At 55.3% G+C, this 16,915-nt stretch overlaps 1 pseudogene; it reads left to right on the forward strand.

The window, feature by feature from the left end:
* The first annotated feature begins 11,129 nt into the window (after nucleotides 1-11,129).
* Nucleotides 11,130-14,655, forward strand: LOC139673565 (class I histocompatibility antigen, F10 alpha chain-like; annotated as a pseudogene).
* Nucleotides 14,656-16,915: the final 2,260 nt, after the last annotated feature.

Below are 16,915 nucleotides of genomic sequence, written 5' to 3' on the forward strand. Positions count from 1 at the left end.
GCTCGACGGTGCGTGCCACGTGAGGTTCTAGAAATGTGCTCGAATTCATTCCTGTATTCAAGACGGATGAAGATTCCTCCCAGGGAAGAAATGCTAGGAGAGAAAGCGATTGTTTCTTTTCTAGGGGTAATGGGACCCTATCATTTGCAGCTGAGAGCCCAAGGCTGCCACCTCTTCCTTGGGCGAAAAGCTCGATGGTGCGTGTCACCTGCGGTTCCGGGAAAGTACCCCTTTTCTGCCCAGAATTCCAGACAAACGAAGATTCCTCCCAGGGAAAAGGTGCCAGGACAGAAAGCCAGTGTTCCTTTTCTAGGGGTAATGGGGCCCTATCATTGGCAACTGAGAGCCCAAGGCTGCCACCTCTTCCCTGGCACAAAGCTTGACCATGAGTTCCACGTGCGGTTCCAGAAATGTGCCCATATTCAGCCCTGTATTAAAGATGGACGGACATTCCTCCGAGGGAAAAGGTGCCAGGACAGAAAGCGATTGTTCCTTTTCTAAGGGTAATGGGGCGCCATCATTCGCAGTTGAGAGCCCAAGGCTGCCACCTCTTCCCTGGGCGAAAATCTCGATGGTGCATGTAATGTCAGGTTCCGGGAAAGTGCCCCTTTTCAGCCCAGATTTCAAGACGGACGAAGATTACTCCCAAAGAAAAGGTGCCAGGACAGAAAGCGATTGTTGCTTTTCTAGGGGTAATGGGGCCCCATCACTGGTAGCTGAGATCCCAAGGCTGCCACCTTTTCCCTGGGTGTAAAGCTTGACGGTGCGTGCCATGTGCGGGTTCGGGCAAGTGCCGCTATTCAGCCCATATTTCAAGACGGAAGAAGATTCCTCCCAAAGAAAAAATGCCAGGAGAGAAAGCGATTGTTCCTTTTCTAGGGTTAATGGGGCCCCATCATTGGCACCTGAGAGCCCAAGGCTGCCACCTTTTCCCTGGGCGCAAATCTCGTCGGTGCGTGCCACCTGCGGTTCTGGGAATGTGCCCCCTTTCAGACCAGAATTCAAGACGAACGAAAATTTCTCCCAGGGAAATGGTGCCAGGACAGAAAGGAATTGATACTTTCCTAGCTTTAATGGGGCCCCATCATTGGCAGCTTAGTGCCCAAGGCTGCCACCTTTTCCCTGGGCGCAAAGCTCGACGGTGTGTGCGACTTGACGATCCGGGAATGTGCCCCTATTCAGCCCAGTATTCAAGACGGACGAAGATTCCTCCCAAGGAAAAGGTGCCAGGACAGAAAACGATTGTCCCTTTTCGAGCGTTAATGGAGCTGCATCATTGGCAGCTGAGAGCCCAAGGCTGCCACCTTTTCCCTGGGCGCAGAGCTCGACGGTGTGTGCCAGCTGCGGTTCCGGGATTGTGCCCCTTCTCAGTCCAGAATTCAAGATGGACGAGGATTCCTCCAAGGAAAAAATGATGCCAGGACAGAAAGCGATTGTTCCTTTTTTAGGGTAAATGAAGCCCCATCATTGGCACCTGAGAGACCAAGGCTGCGACCGTTTCCCTGGGCGTAAAGCTCTATGGTGCGTGTAAATTCACGTTCCGGGAATGTGCCCCTATTAAGACCAGTATTTAAGACGGATTTAGATTCCTCCCAGAGAAAAGGTGCCAGGACAGAAAGCGATTGCTCCTTTTCTAAGGGTTAATGGGGCCCCATCATTGGCACCTGAGAGCCCAAGGCTGCCACCTTTTCTCTGGACGCAAAGCTCCATGGTGCGTGCTTGTGCGGTTCTGGGAATGTGCCCCATTTCAGCCCAGAATTCAAGACGGATTTAGATTTCTCCCAGGGAAATGCTGCCAGGACAGAAAGCGATTGTCCCTTTTCTAGGGGTAATGGGGCCCCATCATTGGTAGCTGGGAGTCCAAGGCTGCCACCTTTTCCCTGGGCGCAAAGCTAGACGGTGCGTTCCACCTGCGGTTCCGGGAAAGTGCCCCTTTTCAGCCCAGTATTCAAGACGGATTTAGATTCCTCCCAGGGAAAAGGTGCCAGGACAGAAAGCAATTTTTCCTTTTCTAGGGTTAATGGGGCCCAATCATTGGCACCTGAGAGCCCAAGGCTGCCACCTTTTCCCTGGGTGCAAAGCTTGACAGTGTGTGCCACCTGCGTTTCCAGGAATGTGCCACTTTTCTTCCCAGAATTCCAGACGGACGAAGATTCCTCCCAGGGAAAAGGTGTCAGGACAGAAAACGATTGTCCCTTTTCTAAGGGTAATGGGGACCCATCACTGGTAGCTGAGATCCCAAGTCTGCCACCTTTTCCCTGGGCGCAGAGCTCGACGGTGCGTGCAACCTGCGTTTCCGGGAAAGTGCCCCCTTCCAGCCCAGAGATCAAGATGGATTTAGATTCCTCCCAGGGGAAAGGCGCTAGGACAGAAAGCGATTGTCCCTTTTCTAGGGGTAATGGGGCCCCATCATTGGCACCTGAGATCCCAAGGCTGCCACCTTTTCCCTGGGCGCAGAGCTCGACGGTGCGTGCCACCTGCGGGTCTGGGAAAGTGCCGCTATTCAGCCCAGAGTTCCAGACAAACGAAGATTCCTCCCAGGGTAAAGGTGCCAGGTCAGAAAGCGATTGTCCCTCTTCTAGGGTTAATGGGGCCCCATCATTGGCACCTGAGAGCCCAAGGCTGCCACCTTTACTCTGGGCGCAAAGCTTGGCGGTGCGTGCAATGTCAGGTTCCGGGAAAGTGCCCATTCTCAGCCCAGAATTCAAGATGGACTTAGATTCCTCCCAGGGAAAGGTGCCAGGACAGAAAGCGATTGTTCCTTTTCTTGCGGTTCTGGGGCCCCATTATTGGCACCTGAGACCCCAAGGCTGCCACCTTTACCCTGGGCGCAAAGCTCAATCGTGCGTGCCACCCACGGTTCAGAGAATGTGCCCCTTTTCAGCCCAGAATTCCAGACGGACGATGATTCCTCCCATGGAAAAGGTGCCAGGACAGAAAGCAATTGTTCCTTTTCTAGGGTTAATGGGGCCCCATCATTGGCAGCTGAGAGCCCAAAGCTGCCACCTTTTCCCTGGGCGTAAAGCTCGATGGTGCGTGCAAGGTCAGGTTCCGGGAAAGTGCCCCTATTCAGCCCAGTATTCCAGACGGACGAAGATTCCTCCCAGCGAAAAGGTGCCAGGATAGAAAGCGATTGTTCCTTTTCTAGGGTTAATGGGGCCCCATCATTGGCACCTGAGAGCCCAAGGCTGCCACCTTTTCCCTGGGCGCAAATCTCGACGGTGTGTGCCACCTGCGGGTCCGGGAATCTGTCCCTTTTCAGCCCAGATTTCAAGACGGACGAAGATTCCTCCCAAGGGAAACGTGCCAGGACAGAAAGCGATTATTCCTTTTCTAGGGTTAATGGGGCCCCATCATTGGCACCTGAGAGCCCAAGTCTTCCACCTTTTCCCTTGGCGTAAAGCTCTATGGTGCGTGAAAGTCAGGTTCTGGGAATGTGCCCCTATTAAGCCCAGTATTCAAGACGGATGAAGATTCCTCCCAGGGAAAAGGTGCCAGGACAGAAAGCGATTGTTCTTTTTCTAGGGGTAATGGGGCCCCATCATTGGCACCTGAGAGTCCAAGGCTGCCACGTTTTCCCTGGGTGCAAAGCCTAACGGTGCGTGCAAAGTTCGGTTCCAGGAATGTTCCCCTTTTCAGCCCAGAATTCAAGACGGACGAAGATTCCTCCCAGGGAAAAGGTGCCAGGACAGAAAGCAATTGTTCCTTTTCTAGGGTTAATGGGGCCCCATCATTGGCACCTGAGAGCCCAAGCCTGCCACCTTTTCCCTGGGCACAAAGCTCAACGGTGCGTGCCACCTGCGCTTCTGGGAATGTGCCCCTTTTCAGCCCAGTATTCAAGACGGACGAAGATTCCTCCCAAGGAAAAGGTGCCAGGACAGAAAGCGATTCTTCCTTTGCTAGGGTTAATGGAGCCCCATCATTGGCACCTGAGAGTCCAAGGCTGTCACCTTTCCCCTGGGCGCAAAGCTCGATTATGCGTGCAATGTCAGGTTCCTGGAAAGTGCCACTTTTCAGCCCGGAGTTCAAGACGGACGAAGATTCCTCCCAGGGAAAGGGTGCCAAGACAGAAAGCGATTGTCCCGTTTCTAGGGGCAATAGGACCCTATCATTGGCACCTGAGAGCCCAAGGCTGCCACCTTTTCCCTGGGCGCAAAGCTCGACGGTGCGTGCCACCTGCGGTTCCGGGAATGTGCCGTTTTTCAGCCCAATATTCAAGACGGACGAAGATTCCTCCCAGGGAAAAGGTGCCAGGACAGAAAGTGATTCTTCCTTTGCTAGGGTTAATGGAGCCCCATGATTGGCACTTGAGAGCCTAAGGCTGTCACCTTTTCCCCGGGCGCAAAGCTCGACGTTGCGTCCCACGTGAGGTTCCTGGAAAGTGCCACTTTTCAGCCCAGAGTTCAAGACGGACGAAGATTCCTCCAAGGGAAAAGGTGGCAGGACAGAAAGCAATTGTCCCTTTTCTAGGGGGAATGGGGCCCCATGATTGGCACCTGAGAGCCCAAGGCTGCCACCTTTCCCTGGGCGCAAAGCTCGACGGTGCGTGCCACCTGCGGTTCCGGGAATGTGTTCCTATTCAGCCCAGAATTCAAGATGGACGAAGATTCCTCCCAGGGAAAAGGTGCCAGGACAGAAAGCGATTGTTCCTTTTCTAGGGGTAATGGGGCCCCATCATTTGCAGCTGAGAGCCCAAGGCTGCCACCTTTTCCCTGGGCGCAAATCTCGACGGTGCGTGCCACCTGCCGTTCCGGGAATATGACCCTTTGTGCTGGTTTAAAGGTGGACCAGCAGGGGAAATGAACTCACCACGAGAGAGATTATAAGTCAGACCTAAAATTTAATAATAATATTACAATAACGACACTGACACACAAGGGAAATTGCTTTCAACTCACAAAACCGCAGCAGTACAACTCAGTGTCCTGGGGCACAAACCCAAGGGGGTTTGTTTGCCCTTGTGTTGAGACCCCTGTGGTTCCCCCAAGTCCAGAGCAAAAGGAAAAGAAAAACCTGTTGGTGCAGGCGAGGGCTGTAGTCTGGGCGAGAGCAGTGATCTCCTCCTGTCAAGGTCCTGCTTCTGCTCTGGATCCGACAAGAAGTTCCTGAGGTCTTCTTACCCACCAATTATGTACCCTCAGGGAGCACCCAGTCCCTCCCCCTGGGTGGGGACTCACATAATGGGTGATTAACTCTGGGAGCCAGGGGGTGTTGAACTGTTGATGGCCCATTAGCAGCTCCGCCCCCCTCAGGCTGGGTGTGAAGGTGATAATGGCTCCCTGGGCAGCTGCCGCTAATGGCCCATTGACCTTGGGGAATGAATAGAGGGGGTAGAATACACAGCTTTGATCACCCACACACAGGGTTAGCTGGTCCCTCCTGCTGAACTAGGACATTATCCACCCCTTATTCTACTCCATCTAGTCATTCCCAAATTAATCCCCTTTTACCTACATATATATATATATACACATATATATACAATGAAACATTACAAACTCTTCTCGCTCAAAATTAGGTCCCCTTGTGGTACACAACGTGTTTCTCCAATTTTTTGCATTACCCAGCAAGTGCAACCAGGTCCTTGAGCAAAGACAATTCCTCGGGTGGGTTTGCCTTTGTTTGAGGTGGGACTAACCCAAACAGTCTTTCCTAACATACCTCTCATGTGGACCACAGGGACTTTATCTCCATCTACAGTATTCAAGAGTTCTGATTGGGCTGGGCCAGCTCGATTGATGGAGCCCCGGGTGTTGACCAACCAGGTGGCCTTTGCCAAATGCAGCTCCCAGTGTTTGAAAGTTCCCCCACCCAACGCCTTCAAGGTTGTTTTCAGCAGTCCATTACATCGCTCAACTTTCCCGGCAGCTGGAGCATGGTAGGGGATATGATACACCCACTCAATTCCCTATCCGGGTTCGCTGTGTGATCAGAGCGATCCATTTACTCCATGTGGCATCAGTGGCGTGATGGGTAGAAGGAGCTTTTCCTTTGAACATCCAGCCCAACACTGGTAGTCGGGGTGCCAGGATGAGCTGTGCCTCAGTGCCAATCACTTCTGAGGCAGCTCGAACTCCTTCATAAGCTGCCAGGATCTCTTTCTCAGTTGGGGTATAGCTGGCCTCAGATCCTTTGTATCCCCGACTCCAGAATCCCAGCGGTTGTCCTCGAGTCTCCCCAGGTACTTTCTGCCAGAGGCTCCAGGATGGGCCATTCTCCCCGGCTGCAGTGTAGAGCACATTCTTCACATCCTGTCCTGTCCTGACTGGCCCAAGGGCTACTGCATGGGTAATCTCCTGTTTAATCTGCTCAAAGGCTTGTTGTTGTTCAGGGCCCCACTGGAAATCATTTTTCTTCTGTGTCACAAGGTAGAGAGGGCTTACAATCTGACTGTACTCAGGGATATGCATCCTCCAAAAGCCCACGGCGCCTAGGAAAACCTGAGTTTCCTTCTTGCTGGTCGGTGGGGACATAGCTGCTATTTTGTTGATCACCTCTGTTGGAATCTGGCGACGCCCGTCTTGCCACTTCACTCCTAGGAACTGAATTTCCTGAGCAGGTCCCTTGACCTTACTTCATTTAATGGCAAAACCAGCTCTTAGGAGAATCTGGATTATCTTCTTTCCTTTCTCAAAAACCTCCCCTGCTGTGTTCCCCCATACAATGATGTCATCGATGTACTGTAGATGTTCCGGAGCCTCATCCTTTTCCAATGCAGTCTGGATCAGTCCATGGCAAATGGTGGGACTGTGTTTCCACCCCTGGGGCAGTCGATTCCAGGTGTACTGCACCCCCTTCCAGGTGAAAGCGAACTGCGGCCTGCACTCTGCTGCCAACGGAATGGAGAAAAAGGCATTGGCAATGTCGATGGTGGCATACCACTTGGCTGCCTTGGACTCCAGCTCATACTGAAGCTCCAGCATGTCTGGCACAGCGGCACTCGGGGGGGTGTGACCTCATTGAGACCACAGTAATCCACCGTCAGCCTCCACACTGTTCCTGATCCGGCCCAGGATGCTTTTGGCATTCTTGGCCACCTGGGCACACGCTGTTCATGTCCAGCTGCTGTCAATGAGCACCCCCAGTTCCCTTTCTGCCTGACTGCTCTCCAGCCACTGTCCAGCCTGTGCTGCTGCAGGGGGTTGTTGTGGTCAAAGGGCAGGACCCAGCACTTGCCTTGTTGAACCTCACACCCTTGGACTGGGCCCATCTTTGCAGCCTGTCCACATTCCTCTGCAGAGCCCTCCTGCCCTCCAGCACATCAAGCCTCCCCCCAGCTTGGTGTCATCTGCAAATTTGCTGATGGTGGTTTCAATCCCCTCATGCAGATCATCAGTAAAGACATTAAACAGGACTGGGCCCAGCACTGATCCCTGGGGACACCACCAGTGCCCAGATACCAACTGGATACAGCACCATTGCCAGAACTCTCTGGCCCTGGCCATCAGCTAGCTCTTAACCCAGCAGAGAGTGCTCCTGTCCAAGCCATGGGCTGCAGCTTTTCCAGACTGTGCCTTCAACATTTCTTTCTGGAAGTCTGTCCATCCTTCCTGGACCCCTTTGTTTTCAAGGGCTGCTTCCCAAGGTACTCTCTGAATCAGGCTCCTCATGAGGCCCAAGTCTTCCCTCCAGAAGTCCCAGGCAGAGATTTTGTTGATGCCCCTCTTTGTTTCACCAAGTATTGAAACTCTATCATTTCATGGTCACTGTATCCCAGATGGCCTCCGACCACCACATCTCCCCCTAGCCCTTCTCTGTTTGCAAGCAGCAGGTCCAGCAGGACCCCACCCCTGGCAGACTGCTCACCAGCTAAGACAAGAGAGTCCCCTGCAAACACTCCAGGAAGCTCCCAGATCTCTTCTCTGCTGGGTTGAGTTCCCAGCACACATCTGGCAGACGACAGTCACCCATAAGAACAAGGGCTGATGATCTTGAAACATCTATCAGCTGCTTGTAGAATAATTCCTCCACCTCTTCACTCTGACTGGGTGGTCTAGAACAGACTCCCACCAGGATGTTGGCCTTGTTGGCCTTGCCCTGATTCCCATCCACGGACACTCAACCTTATCAGTGCTGACCTCGAGTTCTAGAGTCAAGAGACTCCTCAACATACAGAGCCACCTGTGCTCCTGTCCCACCAACCGGCTGACCCAGAGCCTCAAAGCCCTTTTTAGTTACCGTGGTACTCCTGTTACCAACCTCACCACTGCCAGCCTGGACAACCAGCAGTGGGTAATAATCAGAGAGCTGAATTAGTTCAGGGGGTCTCCTGGTAATATCCCTCACCCAGATCCCAGGGAGGCAGCAAACCTCCCTGTTGGATGGGTCGAGTCAGCACACAGGGCCCTCAGTTCCCCTCAGAAGGGAGTCACAACTACAACTACCCTTCTTTTCTTCTTTACACCTGAGGCTGTGATCCATCTGACCGATGGATTGCAACTGGGAGACCCTGCAGACAGATTTTCTTCTTGAGTGCCATCTGCCTGACACCCTTGATCCAGGGCCTCGTACCTGTTCTGTAAGGGCCCCTGGGGAGGTGATGGGGGTCCAGCGGGGATTCTTTTACCTCCCCAAGCAGGGACCTGTTTCTGTTCCCCCCATCTACTTGTTCTCCCCCTTCTGCCTGATGGCAAGAGGGGCAGAACTTCTCTGACTCCTGCCGAGCTTCTCTCGGGGTTGGGAGGGTGTGACTCCACCAGTCTGTTTCCCTTTCTCTCTCCCTAATACTCCTCGGCCTTTCCAGTTCTTTCTTAAGCTCTGCCCCCAGACAGAGCAGCTCATTGTCCTGTTCACTGCACAAGGTGTCCTTTGCACTGTCTCCAGTACCAGCGCCAGGCTTAGACACTCCCTGTGCCTGTGCCTGGGACAGCGGCGTCCTTCGAGGGGCTCTGGCTGGGTAGGCACACTCCTACTGGAACCAGCACCAGCAGCTGTGGAGTGTTGGTAAGACATTGCTGGATCTGTTTGAGTTGGGGAACACACCAGAAACAACCCACCACATCCGGCACATCCATCACACCTATCACACCCATCACACCCCTCCCCGAGGAGCCGGGAGCTGCCCGCGCCTTCCCGCTCGCCCCGCGCCCTGCCGGGACACGCTCCTGTTCCCTGGCGTTCCCTGGAGCCCTTGGAATATCTGCGCGCTGTTCTCCCGATCGGCTCCAGGCGACGCGGGCTTGGCGATTTCCCGGGCGGTGCCACAGACAGGAACAAGGTCGGCACGGCGCAGCCAATAGAAAGTCTCAAAATTTTGACGTCATCAGTTGCCAGGCAGAAGAGGCGAGGGCGGGATCTGCCGGGGGCGGGGTGGTGGTCGCAAGTCGCGATCGGTCTCCGTCGATCCCAGCCCGGGGGTCTCCCCCCGGCGCGATGTTCTTCTGTGAGGCTCCAGCGAGGCCATGGTGGTGTCGAGTGAGTTCGGGGGCTCCTGGGGACAGTCCCACCCCTCCGCCAAACACTCCGGAAACGCCCGAACACCCCCCCACCCCAACTCCTGGAGACCCTCCAAAATTCCCTCTGAGATTCCTGGGTCCCCTCCCGGCCTTTCCACCCGAGACCCCTGGAGGATCGCCCCAGGCGCCTCCGAATCTTCGGCAACCCCCCAAGCCCCTCCCTAGAGACCCCCCCAAACACCCCTGGGAATGCTGGGCCCCTTCCAACCTCCCCCCAGCCCCTTCCTGGGGGGCTCCTCTCCATTTCCCCCCCGGGCTCCTCGTGGTCGCCTCAAACAAAAAAAAACCACTGGGACCCCCGCAATGCCCCCAAACTTCTCCTAAGGATCCCCCCGCCCCGGGATTCCTGGGGGTGTCAACATGCCCCACCAAACGCCATCCTGGTCCCAGCTCTCCCCGAGATTCCCGGGGGTTTCCCCGTGTCCCCCCCGGGATTTTGGGATGCTTTCCCTGACCCCTCTGTGCCTCTCCAGCTTTGTGCCCCAGCCCCCCGTAATGGTGGGGGGGCGAGTGCAGGTGATCCCTTGTCTGCAGCAGATCCACCAGGGATGGAAGCTCCTGGGGGAGCTCTGTGGGGGGTCCTTTGTGATTTGAGGTCTCCCGGGATCGGGGTGACCCCTTCGTCCCTCCAGGATATCCCTGAACATGCTGCCGCTGCGTGTTTGCAGCAAAAAAGTTTATACCTAGCACGGTGTCCCCATCTCTGTCACTGGCATCACACTGGACCCCAAAGACCCCCCCAGGACCCGAAAACCCCATCCCAGGAACCCCAAGCCGCAATCCGGCGACCCCCAAAACCACCCCCCGGGGATCCACTGCCGAAATGTAGGAGTGGAGTTGCCCTTTTAAAGGCAGTTATTGTGGGGAGCACTGAAAGGAGATGGTCTTAAAGCAGTGATTGTGTAGGGAACCCCAAAATTCACCCAGGGCGCAAAACACCCCTTAAAGGGGCTTGTGGTGTGGGGTCCCCCTAAAAATCCCCTTAAAGGGGTCAAGATGCCCCCTGAAAAAAGTCTTGTAATGGTGAGGGGACTCCCAAGCACCCTTAAAGGGGGCAAGACCCCCTTAAAAGGGGTTCGTGGGGTAGGCACTTCTGTGACCCCCTTTCACTGACACTGGGGACCCCTGGACCCCCTTTCCTGGGGACAGAAGCCCCTTGGACTGGAACTCCCACCTCCGCCAGTCCCCTTGGCTTGAAACTGGGACCCCTTGAACCTCCATTCTTGGGCACTGGGTACCACCTCTGCCTGCTTTCCATGGCACCGGGACGCCCTGCACCCCCTGATCCTGCACCAACACTCCTCCCTGCATCCTTTCCCGGCCTTCCCACCTCTCCCAGTCCCCAGAGCCTCATGTAAGCCTCTTTCCTCAACAGTGGGGAGACACCGAGTACCCCTGGGACCCCCATTCCATTTCATCCCTGTTCTCCCAGGCTCGTGACGCCCATTTCATTGGCACTGGGAACCCCTGGAGGGCCCTTTCCTGGGCACAAGGACCCCCTGTACTCCCATCCCACCTTTCCCAATCTCTGCATCCCCCTTTCCTTGACCCTCTTGAACTCCCTGGCTCTCCCAGCTCTGCCAGTTCCCTGTTTCCTTGACCTTTGGATCCCTCCAACCCTCCCGGAGGCAGCTCAGAGGTCGGGACCGGGCGGGGCCGCAGCAGAGCAGCGCGATGGCCCCAGTGCTGGGTCTGGGTGCGCTCCTGGGGCTCCTGGGGGCCCCGGGGAGGGCGATGGTGGGTAAGTGGGACCCTCGGAGCGGGGAACTCCTGAACTGGCATTCCTGGGCACCGGGATCCCCTTGAACTTCCGTTCTGGGCACCAGGACGCCACTGAACCCCCATTCCTGGGCATGGGTATCTCCCTGAATCCCCCATTCCTGGGAAGGGACTCGCTCTCAGTCCCCATTCTTGGGTGCAAGCATCCCCTTGAACTGCCGTTCCTGTGCACCAGGACCCCCCTGCAGCCTTTATCCAGCACCGGGATGCCCCTGCACTTCCTTTTCTGAGCTGACACCCCTCTGAGCCCTCCATTTCCATGCGCACGGGGATCCACCTGCACCCCTTTCCCTGGATCCTGGATTCCCGTGCTCCCACTTACACTGCAGTAATTCCCCCCTGCATGCCATTTCCTGGACATCCTGCCTCTCCCAGACTCCCCTTTTCCTTGATCCTGGGACCCCCTCGACCCTCATTCTTGCCTTTTGCAATCCAAAATCCTCCCTTCCTTATAGCCCAGGGTCCCCCTGAACCCCCCGTTCCCAGCCATGGTGGTTCTCTCCACCCTGTGATCCCCCTTTCCTTGCCACTGGGGATGCCTTTCCTGGGCACAGGAATCCCTTGAACCCCCAATCCCAACTTTCCCAGTCCCTCTGTTCCTTGATACTGAGACCCTCTGACCTCCCATTCTCAGGCACTGGAACCCCCTGCACCCCTTTCCCTGGCACTGAGACTCCCCTGAACCCCCTTATCTGGCACATGGACCCCCCTGCATCCACTTCCACTGGAACCAGGAGTCACCTGCATCTCCTTATCCTGCACCAATGCTCCCTGCACTGCCTTTCCCAGCCATCCCACCTCTCCTGGCACCCAGAACCTCACTTTTCCTTGTCCTTGATACCCCCTGGGCCCCCATTCCTGCATTTGCCAGGTCCCGGCTCCCCTTTTCCTCAACAGTGGGTCTCCCAGGACCCCCATTCCTGGCCATCCTGGGTCTCCCCACCCTGTGACCACCTTTCCTCAGTAGTGAGGGGACAGTGAGTACCCCTGCGGCCCACATTCCCAGTCATCCCTTGTTCCCCAGCTCATGACCCCCCTTTTGTTGACACTGGGGACCCTTGATGGTACTTTCCTGGGCAGAGGGATCCCCTGTACCCTCATCCCACCTCTCCCAGTCTCTGCATCCCCCTATCCTTGACTCTGGGACCATCTTACACTTCATTATGGGTTCTTCCAACTCTTCCAATTCGTGTTTCCTTGACCTTTGGATCCCCCCAACCCTCCCAGAGGCAGCTCTGAGGTCGGGGCCGGGTGGGGCCACAGCGGAGCAGCGCGATGGCCCCCGCACTGGGTCTGGGGGCGCTCCTGGGTCTCCTGGGGGGTGGGAGGAGAGGGGTGATGGGACCCCCGTCACAGGGATTCACTGAACCTCCATTCCTGGGCACCAGAACTCCCCTGGTTCCCCTTTCCCAGCCATTCCACCTCTCCCAGCGTCTTGACCCCCCCTTTTCCTTGACCCTGAGATCCCCTGGGCCCCAGTTCCTGCTTTCCCAGCCTGCAGCCCCATCTTTTTCAACATTAAGGACCCCTGTGACCCACATTCCTGGCCATCCTGGGTTTCCCCACCCAATGACCCTCTATTTGTAGTCACATGGACCTCTTGGAACCCTCATCCCACCTCTCCCAGTCCCTGCACCCCTCTTTTCTCGATCCTGGCACCCCCAAACCCCCTTTCTGGCTCTCCCAGCTCTCTCAGTTCCCCATTTCTTTTACCTGTGAGCTCCCCCAGCCCCCCCACTCTCTCACCTTGGGACCACCCCCCCAGATCCCCCAAATGTCTGTGTCCCCCCAGTTCGCCACTCCCTGCATTTCACAACCATGGTGGTGTCAGAGCCTGGCCCAGGGCTCCCCAAGTACGTGGACATGGCATACCTGGATGGGATCCCCACAATGAGCTACAACACTGAGCAGCGCCGGGCGAAGCCGCAGACACCATGGATGAAAGCTGGAACTGAGCCAGGATATTGGGATTACCAAACCCATATCAGTGAGAAGGGCAGGCAAGCATTCACTGCCAACCTGGAGACAGCACAAGATTGGTACAACCACAGTGGGGGTGCGTGAGGAGTGCAGGAAGTTTGCAGGGATCCATGGGGCTGGGTCGGATCTGTGGGAATGGGATCTGTGGGGCTGGGCTCAGTGTCCGTAGGGCTCAGATGGGATGGGCTTAGGATCCCGTTGGCCTCCAGGGGGCAGGGATGAGGCTTAGTGGGTCTCCATCACATTATGAGGCACCATAGAGCTGGAATGGGGCTCCATGGGGCTGTGACATAACTCCCTGGGGCTCCATGCTTTGATCCCAAACCCCCAGGCCTTCACATTCTGCAGCGGATTTATGGCTGTGACCTCCTGTCTGATGGGACCATCCATGGATATGACCGGATTGGCTACGATGGACAAGATTTCATCTCCTTCGAGCTGCGATCCGAGAGCTTCATGGCGGCCGACAGCGTTGCTGAGGTCACCAAGAGGAGATGGGAAACTGAAGGGATTGTGGCGGAAATGCTGACAAAGGAGTTGGGACACACTTGTCCGGATTGGCTCCAGAAATTCCTTGGATATGGGCAGGAGGAGCTGGAGCGCAAAGGTGGAGGCAGAATTCCTTTTGGGAATATGGGATTTCCGAATGGAGGACTTGGGAATGCAGTGATTTCAATGGGAATTTCATGGCTGAATCTCACCCCCGTCCCACTGCCATGAGAATTCCATGGATGGATCCAACTCTTATCTTATTTCAGTGCCCCCTGATGTCTATGTCTCTGGCAAAGAGGAACACGGGATCCTGACGTTGTCCTGCCACGCGTACGGATTCTACCCTAGGATCATCAGCATCAGCTGGATGAAGGGGGATGAAATCTGGTAGCAGATGATGGAGCGGGGCGGGATCGTTCCCAACAGCGATGGCACCTTCCACAGCTGGGCCAGGATCGAGGTGCTGCCAGGGGAACGGGAGCAGTACCGGTGCCGGGTGGAGCATGCCGGGATGCCGGAGCCTGGGATCTTCTCCTGAGGTGAGGCTGGGAAGTGGGAATGTCAGAAGTGGGAATTTGGGAACAAGGAATTCGGAAATGTGAAGAAGTAGGATCAGGGTTCTCCTTCAGTTCCTGACACTCCTGTCCTTCCCCGAGCCAGAATCCATCTGGAATTCCACCTCAGTAGTGGTCGCCCTGTCCGTCATCGCTGCCATCATCATCATCAGCCTCATCGGATTCGGTGTCTGGAGGCTCCAATCCGGTAACTCACGGGATGGGGGTCAGGAAGGGGCACAAATCTGCCCGGCAGTGTTCCAGGGATCCTGTGCCACAGGTGCTGATCCTGCTTTATTTCCATAGGCAGGAGGGAGAGGAATGGATACAACATGACACCCAACAGTAAGTACCAGCACTGTATCTGGATCCAGATCCAGATCCTCTGCATGTGAATTCCATGATGGATAGCAAGATGGATCCAGGTGTGTGATCTAGGCCAGAATCTCATGGATCTTCTCTTTCCACAGAAGACATATAAACCAATGGCTCCCCTGCAGGTATGGAGTGGGATCCAAGTGGATTTCCAGAGGGGAATCAGGGCTTAATGGATGGTGCAGGATTGGGATGGGATTCCACATCAGGGCAGGATTCCGGAGTGCAATCATAAAGAATTTTGGAGCAGGATCAGGGCTGGATTATGGAGCAGGATCAGTCTGGATGGATGGAGTGGGATTGAGGGAGGATTCCAGAGTGGGATTGGGTGGGATGGATGGAGCAAGATGATGATGGATTCCAGAGGAGTTCCTGCTCTCCATGGGTTCCACAGCCAGATCCTTCCTGTGGGATGGGGACAGGAATGGGAATGGGACATGGGGGACTGGGATGGGAACACGGGACAGGGATGAGGACACAAGAAACAGGCTGTGGACAGCATGAACTGGGAATGGGGACATCAGGAATGGAGGAGAACAACAGGAATGGGAATGGGGACACAATGTGGACAGGTATGGGGACATGGGGGACACGTTGGAGACACCAGCAACTGGGAACAGGGATGTCAGGACTGGGATGGGGACACCACAAATGAGAATGAGGGTACTGGAAGCAGGTTGTGGACATCAGGAACTGGGGATGGGAACACCAGGAGACAATGGGGAAAGGGATGGGGACACCAGGAACGGGATGGGAAGAACAGGAAAAGGTTGGGGATGCTAGGAACTAGAAATGGGGCACCAGGACTAGAATGGGAACCACAGGAATGGGAATGGGGACAGGGAATGAGACACCAGGAATGGGAATGGGGACATCAGGAGCATATTGCAAACATCAGGAATGGGAATGGGGGTGACAGGAATTGGAATGGGGACAGGAATGGGAACACAAGGAGACAATGTGACTGGGATGGAAACCAGCACAGTTTCCTTCTTGTCAGTCATTGGAGCCATTGCTACAATCTTGTTGATGACTTCTGTTGGGATCTGTTGCTGTCCATTTTGCCACTTCACCCCCAGGAACTGAATCTCTGTGGTAGGTCCCTTGACCTGCTCCTTTTGATGGCAAAAGCAGCTGTAATGAGAATTTGAATGATTTTCTCTCTTTTTTCAAAAACTTCCTCTGCTGTGTACCCCCGTACAATAAAGTCATCAATGTATTGCAGCTGCTCAGGGGCTTCACCCTTCTCTAGTATAGCCTGAATTAGTCCATGGTAAATGGTAGGACTGTGCTTCCACCCCTGGGGCAGTCAGTTCCAGGTGTACTGCACTCCCCTCCACGTAAAAGCAAACTGTGGCCTGCACTCTGCTGCCAGGGGGATGGAGAAGAATGAATTTGCAATGTCAGTGGTGGCACCACTTTGCTGCTTTGGACTCCAGCTCATACTGGAGCTCCAACATGTCTGGCACAGCGGCACTCAGCGGTGGGGTAACTTCATTCAAGCCACGATAGTCCACAGTCCATCTCCATCCTCCCTCAGACTTAGCACAGACCAGATGGGGCTGTTGAAGGGTGAGTAGGTCTTGCTGACCAACCCTTGACTCTCCAGCTCTCGGATCATCTTATGGATGGGAATCACAGAGTCTCTGTTTGTTTGGTATTGCCATCGATGCACGGTTGTAGAGGCAATTAGCACTTGTTGGTGTTTGGCCCATAACAATCCCACAACAGAGGGATCTTCTGAAAGGCCAGGCAGGGCAGGCAATTTGCTGATGACACCAGGCTGGGAGGGAGTGTCGACCTGCTGGAAGGTAGGAGGGCTCTGCAGAGGGATCTGGATAGACTTGAGAGATGGGCTGAGTCCAATGGGATGAAGTTCAATAAGGCCAAGTGCAGGTCCTGCCCTTTGGCCACAACAACCCCCTGCAGCGCTCCAGGCTGGGCACAGAGTGGCTGGAGAGCAGCCAGGCAGAGGGACCTGGGGGGACTGAGGGACAGGAAGCTCAACAGGAGCCAACAGTGTGCCCAGATGGCCAAGAAGGCCAATGGGATCCTGGCCTGGATCCAAACTAGCGTGGCCAGCAGGCCCAGGGCAGTGACCCTTCCCCTGTACTCTGCCTTGGGGAGGCCACACCTTGAGTGTTGTGTTCATTTCTGGGCCCCTCAGTTCAGGAAAGAGATTGAGGGGCTGGAGCGGGGCCAGAGAAGAGCAACGAGGCTGGAGAAGGGACTGGAGCACAAGTGCTGTGGGGAGAGGCTGAGGGAGCTGGGGGTGTTCAG

The sequence above is a fragment of the Pithys albifrons genome, chromosome 6 (assembly GCF_047495875.1).
Source record: "Pithys albifrons albifrons isolate INPA30051 chromosome 6, PitAlb_v1, whole genome shotgun sequence".
Taxonomy (NCBI): Eukaryota; Metazoa; Chordata; class Aves; order Passeriformes; family Thamnophilidae; genus Pithys; species Pithys albifrons.